The sequence below is a fragment of the Lolium rigidum genome, chromosome 1 (assembly GCF_022539505.1).
Source record: "Lolium rigidum isolate FL_2022 chromosome 1, APGP_CSIRO_Lrig_0.1, whole genome shotgun sequence".
Lineage (NCBI taxonomy): Eukaryota > Viridiplantae > Streptophyta > Magnoliopsida > Poales > Poaceae > Lolium > Lolium rigidum.
The window spans coordinates 175,494,022-175,504,795 of record NC_061508.1 but is presented as its reverse complement, the minus strand read 5'-3'; positions in this window follow the sequence as shown (position 1 = coordinate 175,504,795).

Genomic DNA, 10,774 nt, shown 5'->3' with positions numbered 1-10,774 from the left:
CATGTTGTACTTGAAGAACCCTCCCACAGGTTGTCGTACATTAGAAATGTGCAACCGGATCCAATCCGCTTCTGCACGTCTTCTGAGAGTTACCCGATCGTCCGAAATGTAGATATAGCTTGACTTCCCCACCAAATCCAAATCTTCAGAAAGATTGCCCATTAAGGGGTGGTTCAAACCCAGGAAGAGAGACTTACCTCCGAGTTTCTCTACCTGAACCCACCCCGACGGCTGGTCAGGCCCATGGAATTCTTCGTCCAAATCTGACATTCGGAAAACATATCACCGAAGAGATGGATACAATGTCAATCTCCAGCGAGGGAAATAAAGAGTATCGCCTTTCGCATTGGCTAGAGAGCCCTGGATATGTATCCATATCAGTGATGGATGGTGATTATGGTCAAGAAATGCCAAAGCCAGGAACCAGCGGCGATAATCCAGGCGGCCGTTGAGTTGGCCGTTAGCGTCTCCATCGTCGTTTATTACTGGGGCCCCCAATACTAATGGATTAGCTGTCCATCCTGCCCAAAACACACAACAAAGCTAAAGAATAATATGAAGTTAGATGGTTTTACTATCACATTACCAGAACGAGGAACTGCGCATTGGTAGTGGTATATATCGAACTAACTGTATGAACATGGTTCCCACACAAATACATCGCCAGTATAGGTTGTGACTGCGAAGATGCGCTCATAGCTCCATGCAGCGTCAACATACTCTCGCAGGGCGAGACTTGTGTTTGTAAGGATAATCCACTTATTGGACATTTCAGTAAAACAAGGATCTGTCGAAAGTATGACAATGAAACGACCAACACGGCAATGAGCTTGTAGATCCACCTGCCGTTGATGAACTCAGGAGCCTCGGCAATATGAATCTTCCGCAGTTCGGTGATTGCGAAATCATGTGTAAACGTGAATGGCCCATAATATGGTGGTTTCTCAAACTGTGCAGGTTGGATTGACGGGATCGGAATCCTGGTACATGAGTACAAATTCACCAAATACCACTGCACCTGATTATCGCCACAAACTACGGCTATCCAGTCGTGCTTGTAACTAGCCCAGTGGCAATCCCTCTCCAGGAGTATGATGCGCGCTAGCTCAGAAGGATGATCTAGCGGCATCAAGGTGGCTTCCGTCACTTTGTTTCCATCACCACTTTTGTCATTTGGCCAAGTACACGGATTGGTGTGCAGTAGAAAAGGAAGATCAAAGAGAAAACATCGCGGGATTCGCCACGCAAGCCATGTCAAGGAAATGTGCAGATCTAGGATGGCATAGGACATACGGGACATGCACATCGGGCCGGATAGATAATAGATTACCTGAAGAATGTGATCCATCATCTTCGACCAGTCGTGGACACGGTTGGCTCCTCCGTCGCCGTCCATGGTCGACCAACCACAGATAATGGGGTTTTTGGCCCGGTCAGCTGAGGGAGGTGAGGCTTGCCTAGAGCCGGTAGAGCCGCTGCGAGCTCGAAGGCTGTGGAGATGCTGCGGGATGCGTACGAGCGGCGCCACGAGCTTGAAACTTGGACGGATAGCTAGACCGATGAGGTGAAGTCGGCGGAGCGGCATGCGAGCGAAACACCGAACGGCGGGGGTAAGCCGGAGAGAGGCTACTGGGCGGTTAATGCAAAAAAGGGAAAATGCTTAGAACAACTTCAGATTTTGTTCTCTGTTCTCTCTATGCACGAGGCAGAATCAAATAACTGACAGAGGGCGGCTTCTTTGTCGGTCGGCAACGGATGATACGACGGGCCATTCCACTGTTTACTAGGGCTTGACAAGCATTAACACGACGAGTCAAGTCTATGCTCAGTAGAGTACTCCATAGCAACCTGCGTTCTTTAGCGGACTACGAGGAAATTTAGTTTTACTTACCATTTTTATAAACCGTAGTACCATTGGTAAAAAAATCTCCTCCTTTTACATCTGCCGTTCCGCGTGCAAATGGTCGCGCGGGGTAAAATAAATATCCTCCTTTTACATCTGTCGTGCCGCGGGCAAATGGTCAAACACTCCGCAAATTGGTAGTAACTTTTAATGTTTTTTTATGTTCGCACTTACCAGTTTTCAAAAAATCTAAAATAAAACCTTGCATGGCCCTAGATAGTGTTATACTCCTATATAATATCTTGTGTGCCTACGAAGTTTCATCCGAAAATATGACAATAGACGACCTACACACACAAAAAAATGATTTTTGAATAGTATAGGACACTAAATATTCACTTATGTATTCACTTTTGTTTTGCACCTGCCAAAGTTCATTGAACCCTCATGTGCGGTTTTCATAATATATTCCTTAAAAATAATTAATGTAAGCTTCCAAAAAAATAGATATGAATATATTCCAAAAAAATGTGAACCTCCAAAATAAGTCAATCTCCAAAAATGAAGCAAACTTGCACATAACATTAAGTGAACCTAGAAAAAAATATAATGAGGTTCCAAAAAAGTGAACTTCCAAAAATTGATGTTTAACTTTAAAAGAAATGAACTTCCAAAAAAATAGTGAAGTTTCAAAAATGTAGTGAACTTCGAACAAATGAAGTTAACTTCCCAAAAATTGAGAGAACTTCCAAAAAGTTGAAATGAACTTCCAAAAATATTAAGTTAACTTCAAAAAAGGAAAAAGTGAACTTCCAAAAAAAGTGAACTTCAAAAACATGGACAGCGCAATCAGAAAATGAAAGTGAAATTCAGAAAAAATGAAGTGAGCTTCCAAAATAGTGAAGTGAACTTCCCAAAAATGAAGGGAAATTTTAAAAAAAGTGAACTTCCTAAAAAAATTGAATGAATTAAATTCTAGAAAGTGGTGTGTCGGGTTGATGGAAGGTGGGTGGAACGGAGAGAGTTGAGGTGGTGTGGGGTCTCCATGCATGGAAATGTGTGGCATGGTGTATGGGTTGGCGGGTGAGGTGTGTGGTGGGATTTAATTTGTGTCGGTGGGTGTGGTGTCCATCTATAGCGGAGTCTGCAAAACATGTATGTGGTCCACGAAAGGCAGGTTGGGCGGGGTTAGCGGTAGATATATGGGATGTGTGGTGGTCGGCGGGAGGTAGGGTGGGGTTAACGGAAGGTGCGATGGTTGGGGTCGACGGGGTGGCCGAGGTAGGGTGTGTGTTGTCTACGGTAGGTGGGTGGTCTAGGGTCGGTGTGGTAGGTCGAATGGTGTCACCGGGAGGTGGGCGGGTCGGTGTGCTAAGAAGGTTTTGTGGTGGGTTTAGCGAAATGTGGTGTTAGGGTTGGGTTAGCACAAGAGGTACGTACGTGGGTCGGGGTGGGTCGTGGCGGGTGGCGTGGTAGGGTACCTATGGGGTCGGAATGCAGTAGTGGGGTGTGTGGGTTGGCGGAAAGCAGGATGGGTGAGGTTGGCAGGAGGCAGGCTGCGGTGGTGTGGGGTATGGATGAGGATAGTTATTTATTAATAGCGGAGGTGGGTTTAACTATCAATTGAGTGGGTGAGTCGCGTTAAATGTCTTTAATTAGCGAGGGGTTTGTATAATTAATAGCGATTATACAACCTCTTAATTAAGGGTTTGTATTATAGTCCCAACGTATATAGAGAGACAATTAATATCTATTGTATAACCTCTTGGTTTATTATTAGGATTTAGGTTTAGGGTTAACTAGGGTTTATGGTTTAGGATTAGGGTTTAGGGTTTAGGGAGGATCATCTTTTGCATATCGCACCATCATACGCACACAAGTGCGTGGATCTATTCTTTTAGGAGGAAAGAAATATTTACTTTTAGCATATTGTTGCTAAGTAAGGATTTGAACCAGTGTTTGATTTTCTAGTTTGATACCATGTGGAATTGTTATTGCATGGCATGATCTAGATGGTATGTAAGATTCAACCAACATATCAATTTGTGATTGGAAGAAACGAGGAAATTTTATATATTAATGCAACATAAATTTACAAAATTAATAGGTCACACTGCTAGTCGAAATCTTGTATAAAACCTGGGTACGTAGTCATAGGTCGGTGGAAGGTCGAATGGGTGTCAACGGGAGGTGGGTTGGGTCGGTGGGAGGAATGGTTTGTGGAGGGTTTAGCGGAATGTGGTGTCTGGGTTGGGTTAGCACAAGAGGTATGTGGGTCGAGGTAGGGTCAGCGAGAGGCGTGGTAGGGTATGTGTGGCGGAATTAATGTGGTGAGGGTTGTGGGGGTCGACGGAAAGCGGGTGGGTGAGGTTTTTAGGAGCCAGGCTACGGTGGGGGTGGGGTATATGTAGGATGCGTGTAGTTTAGTATTGGCGGAGGTGGCTTTACCAGTCGATGAAGGTCGAATGGTGTCAGCGCAAGGTGGGCGTGGTGCTGGGATGGTGGGTTTTGGAGGAATGTGGTGTTGGGGTTGGGGTTAGCACAGGAGGTACGTGTGTTGGGGTGGGGTCGTCGAGAGGCGTGTGGTAGGGTATGTGTGGGGACAGAATGCAGTGGGGGTGTGTGGCGGAAAGCGGAGTGGGTGAGGTTGGCAGGAGGGCAGGCTGCGGTGGGTGCGAGGAATGTAGGTTGAGGGTAGTTTAGTATAGGCGAAGGTGGGTTTATAGGTTGAGTGGGCGAGTCGGGTTTAGAATGTATTTAGTGAGGGGTTTGTAGAATTAAAGCTATTATACAACCTCTTAGGGGTTGTAGTATAGCCCCACTATACATAGAGAGAGAATTAATATATATTATATAGCCTCTTGGTTTATTATTAGGGTTTAGGGTTAGGGTTAACTAGTGTTTATGGTTATGGGTTAGGGTTCAGGGAGGATAATTTTTTACATTTCGCGACGTCATACAAACGTGTGTGGATGATATTCTTTCAGGGAGGAAATAAATATTTACTTTTACTATCGTGTTGGTAACGATTTGAACCAGTGTTCGATTTTCAAGTCTGATACACGTGGAATTGTTTTTGCATGCATGATGTAGATGGTACGTAAGATTCAACCAACATATCAATATGTGAGTGGAAGAAATAAGGAAATTTTATATATTAATGCAACATAATTTTACCAAATAGGGCACACCGCTTGTCGGAAACCTGGGTTGTACGTGCATATCTCTATGCAAAAGGCAGAAACAATAACATACATAAGGCGGCTTCTTTGTCGGGCGGCAACGGATGATACGACGGGCCATTCAACTATTCACTTGGGCGTGACAGGCATTAACCAGACAAGTCAAGTCTATGCTCACTAGAGTACTCCATTGCGACCTCCGTTCTGTGTAGGGGACTAGGAGGAAAATTTACTTACCATTTTTATATGCCGTAGTACCATTGGTAAAAAATCTCCTCCTTTGTACATCTGCCGTGCATCGTGCAAATGGTCAAACACTCCGCTGTTCAAAAAAAATTTAACGTCCTCCACTTATAACTTTCACTCGTACGTTACAGCTCAGGCTGCCCGGTCGATATTCAAAAAAAAAACAAAGTTAGGTCCAGCCGGAGATGGGGGACGACAGCCCCAGCCGCAAATCCGCCATGGAGGACAAGGCTGAAGCCATCCTGACCGAACTTCTTGGGCTCATGTTCGTGCGCCTCAACAAGCCTGTGGACCTAGTCCGCGCCGCTGTGACCTGCTGGCGCTGGCGCCACATCATCATGGACGAGAGCTTCTGCGTCCTCTGCGCTCTCCACGTCGCGTCGTCCACCAAAGTCGCCGGCAGCTACCTCATCGATGAGCGCTCAAACAGCTGGCGTATGCCTGGCCTTCATCCCATATTTTTTCCTCTTCCCGGCCACCTTGGACGGGGGGCCGCTGCAAGGAATCTGGCGCTCGACTTCCTCCCTCGGACGAAAGACGGCGAGCTCATATGGGAGCTCGCCGACGTTCGGGGTGGCCTCCTACTCCTTCTGGACTTCAACCACACCGAAGATGGATGGGCTTGGGTGAAGCTGTCACGTGCCATCGTCTACGACCCCCTGGCACGTCGCTACATGACGATCCCTCCCCCGAGGTGGTTCCATGGAAGCCATTTCATCGTCGTCGTCTTGCTCCACGGCGAGGATGCAAGGGCGCACATCAGTCTATCAAATTTCAGGGTGATGTGCGCGTTCTATCAAAATGGCATCGCCAAGACCTACGCGTTGTCCCCCGTCTCTGGCATCAGTTTCTGATGCTTTATTGCTTGCGTGTGAGGTTTAAATGGATGGAAAATTTCCTCCGAAACATATAACTCATCTACATGCTAAAAAAACTAAACGGATGTCCGCATATCGATTTGTTAGCATGGATGCCACATCATCATTGACATGTGGGCCAACAATTGTTAGATTTGTTATTAAGAACCTTCAAATCCAAGATATGGATGTCCCCGCATATACAGTTTGTGTATTGTTAAAACTAAGTTTTTAAAATTTCTAAAATTTAGTTTTTTTGAATAATTTTTTTATTTCCTATATTATTTTATTTTATAAAGTTTTAAAGTTTTAGATTATTCGAAAGTTATGTTTTTATATATTCTTTTATAGTTGTATAACAATTAATGATTTTTGTGTTTTAAAAAAAATAGTTTTAAAAAATAAAAACTTAGACTTTTGGGAAGTTCACTTCACTTGTTTTGGAATTTCACATCATTTTTTCGGAAGTTCACTTCATTTTCTGAAAGTTTTGTCCATATTTTCGAAGTTAACTTTATTTTATTTATTGGAAATTCACTTTTTTTGAAGTTCACTTCATTTTATCTATAAGCACTATAAGGTTTATCTATAACCATAACCCTAAAAACCCTAAACCATAAACCCTAACCCTAACCCTTACCCTAAACCTAACCCTAAACCCTAATCGTAACACTAACCCTAACCCTAAACATAGTTTTTTTTGGTTCCACCACATGAAATAGAGGTATATACATATGGCGGGTGGATATGCGTCCGATTTCCTATGAAATTTAGCATAATTGAAAGTTTGTTTGGAAGAATACTAGCTAGTACAGAAATCAATACTTGAAATAAAATAACCATACAAGAAATTAAAACTTCTGATCCTACTACCTCTGATTGATACTACTTGATGCTAAAATGGATGTATCTATAACTAAAATGTGTCCAGATACATCTATATTATCATCAAGTAATATCAATCGGAGCACTATAAGGTTTATCTATAACCGAAACCCTAAACCCTAACCCTAACCCTAACCCTAAACCTAACCCTAACCCTAACCTTAACCCTAAACCCTAAACCCTAAACCCTAAACCCTAAACCCTAACCTTAAACCTAACCCTAAACCATAATCCTAACCCTAAACCTAACCCTAAACCATAACCCTAACCCTAACCCTAAACCCTAACCCTAACACTAACCCTAAACCCTAACCCTAACCATTTGTTTGGTTCCACCATGGATATGTGTTAGATTTACTATGAAATTTAGCGTAATTGAAAGTTTGTTTGGAAGAATAGTAGCTAGTACGGAAATCAATACTTGAAATAAAATAACCATACAAGAAAAACTTCTGATCCTACTGCTTGTGATTGATACTACTTGATGCCAAAATGGATGTATCTATAACTAAAATGTGTCCAGATACATATATATTATCATCAAGTAATATGAATCGGAGCACTATAAGGTTTATTGATAGGGCAAAGGTGGCCGATCTTTCGATGAGATGAAGATAACATCGATTTGTTGGTGGAGTTCGTGCTTGACGATCCGACTACACGTGCAAAGCTCGTGCGCCAATGCAATCGCTAGGACAATCTCCGGGAGTTACTGATCTTGCGGGAGCACGATCAGCCTGACCAACAAGGGTCTTAATTCCTACCTGAAATCGAGAACAAGTAAGAACTAAAGATGCAATCATAATATTGCGAATATAGATGAAAGCTTGATTGATAATGGTGGGATTCTGAATAGTCGGTCTTGTTCTGGGCGTTGGCCTCAAAAGAAGTACACGTAGTTGCAACAATTGGCTAACTTTTAATCTAATCAAAATCCAAGTTCTAATGACGGCTACAGAGGGATATATATGGGGGAAATCAAGGGATTTTTGTCCAACCAGCTAGGGTTGGCCAAAAACACCCCTAAATGGGCCTTCCTCCACTTATATGGCCTCTTAAAATCCCCTAAAATACCTAATCCGAAAATACATGGGCCTGGCCCATTAAATAAGGTGACGCAGCACCACAAATAACTTTTTGGAAAAATTTTATGATGGAGTAACTTGTATAATTCATCCAAGCATCGTTGCTTCACTATGGTGGCTTCAATGTTCTGAAATCCTCGCTTGCAATGCCATCCTGAATCCTTGCAGGTTTGCTGCCATCTCCATGCACGTTCCTAATCCAATGCTTGGTGTCCATGCTAGATCCATTCCTAAATAATATAAATACATTTGATTTAGGCAGCATCATATTCTCATATATATCAGGAAGGATTCCTAGTAACGAATGTACCAGAGATGTGGTTGTAGGAGTATTGGTTGTATCTATCATAGAGATGTCCTCATCATCCTCCCCTACTTGAATTGAAGTCGTCCTCGACGTAGTCTCATCTTTTTCACCAAGATATGCCTTCAAATCGGAGGTTGTGATGTCCTCATCATTTATCCTACAAATTTCCAATACAAATGCTTTTAATCAAAATGGTTGGTTTATGCAATTTCCCATGCAGGTGAGCAATGATAGCGCAAGCCTGTGCTGACAAAAGCTATAGGGACACAAGTCAACATCACCCAAAAAGCTGATGCATGTCTCCCGCTTCACCCCAGCAGGAGAGGCGCCAGTAAATCTTTCCCTTCTTCTACGCGCCATCTCTGTCCAATCCTGACTTCCTGATGTATGTCAGAGGGCTATACTATTGACCTAATGCGGTGCCCTTGCATGTGTGTTCACAAGCTGAGAGTTTCGAGAGAGGAGGACTCCTGCGGAAGCCTATGTGCAGCTGTATCATCCGACAAGTGGGCCCTACATCACAAGATTTCGAAGGGGATTCTGTGACTTCGCCTTTCCTGACTTTGGTTCATTGCTAGTCGGGTCCCGCACGTTGTGCGACTCACATTTCAGTGATTCAAAGTTAGGGAAATGTTAGAGAGGCAGGGTCAAAGAATATTTTCCCCAAGATGTGTTCACAAGCTGAGAGTTTTCGAGAGAGGAGGACTCCTGCGGAAGCCTATGTGCAGCTTTATCATCCGACAAGTGGGCCCTACATCACAAGATTTCGAAGGGGATTCTCTGACTTCGCCTTTCCTGACTTTGGTTCATTGCCAGCCGGGTCCCGCACGCTGTGCAACCCACATTTCAGTGATTCAAAGTCAGGGAAATGTTAGAGAGGCAGGGTGAAAGAATATTTTCTCCAAGATGTGTTCACAAGCTGAGTGATAGGGCAAAGGTGGTCGATCTTTCGATGAGATGAAGATAAATCGATTTGTTGGTGGAGTTCGTGCTTGACGATCCGACTACACGTGCAAAGCTCGTGCGCCAATGCAATCGCTAGGACAATCTCCGGAGTTACTGATCTTGCGGGAGCACGATCAGCCTGACCAGCAAGGGTCTTAATTCCTACCTGAAATCGAGAACAAGTAAGAACTAAAGATGCAATCAGAATATTGCGAATATAGATGAAAGCTTGATTGATAATGGTGGGATTCTGAATAGTCGGTCTTGTTCTGGGCGTTGGCCTCAAAAGAAGTACACGTAGTTGCAACAATTGGCTAACTTTTAATCTAATCAAAATGATGAGGTCTAAGACCCCGTTTGTGGCCCGATCTTGCGGTTGACCCGAAATCCAAGGAGGGAGAGAGGGAGAGCGCGAGGAACACGATGAACACGAAGAACACGAAGAAGTCACGCACGCACACCAACCCGATACAATCGATACTTACCCCCGTGGCTCGATGGACCACGCCAATAGAATCAACCCGGAAGAGACGCGCGGTAGAATTCCGAGTGGAGAGATTGGTGAGGGAGATGAATCAAGGAGTGGGAGAGAGAGTGGGTAGCACTAGAATATCACACACCAAATCCATACATCCAACAAGGGTAGCCTTGATACAAAGGGGATGAATCCCTAGGGAGACAAAGCTCAAATCCATGTCTAAGCCTAAATCTTGTCTAAGGAGCTAAGGGGGTGACCTAGGTGCTTATATAGGCATACAAGGCAGCTTGGGTCGAACAGGTAAGAGGTGGACCGACTCGGGCCGTTCCGGTCGAGTCGAACCCGTGCAATCCGGTTTGGGATCCGGTCAGACCGGGCTTGTGACCGGGTGGTCCGGTCCTGGGTCCGGTCGACCGGGCGCCAACCGGGAACTTGCGAAGTTTCCGGTCGCCTTCCGGTACGAGGCAGGGAATCCGGTTGGGCACCCGGTTGACCGGGCCTGGGACCGGATGACCCGGTTGTGGGTCCGGTCTGACCGGGTCCTGGACCGGCCAGGCTGGGCCTCTTCCTCCAGCCTCTTTTTCCTCTTCCTTCTTCTCTTCTTTCCTTCTTCTTCTTCTCTCTTCCTTGCACCATGGGAGTTCCTTCTCTCTTGGTCCTTGTCGATGTCGGCACCTATAGACACAATGATGATAGGCGTGAGGTAGCATACCATTCAAGTTGGTGTTGAGGTCGACCATAGAGAGGAAAGAGTTCACCTTGACATATATGGCGGGGTTTTGTGTTGTTGGTCCACTTGGGGAACTCCGTGGCCATGGTGTAGCGTCGACGATAGGCGGGGCTGCACTTGACGGTCTTGAGGTGGAGGTGTCCGAAAGCCACCCCGCATCATCTCCCCCCTTGGGGAAGAGTCGTCCTCGACTCTTGTTCCTCCTCAACGATGATG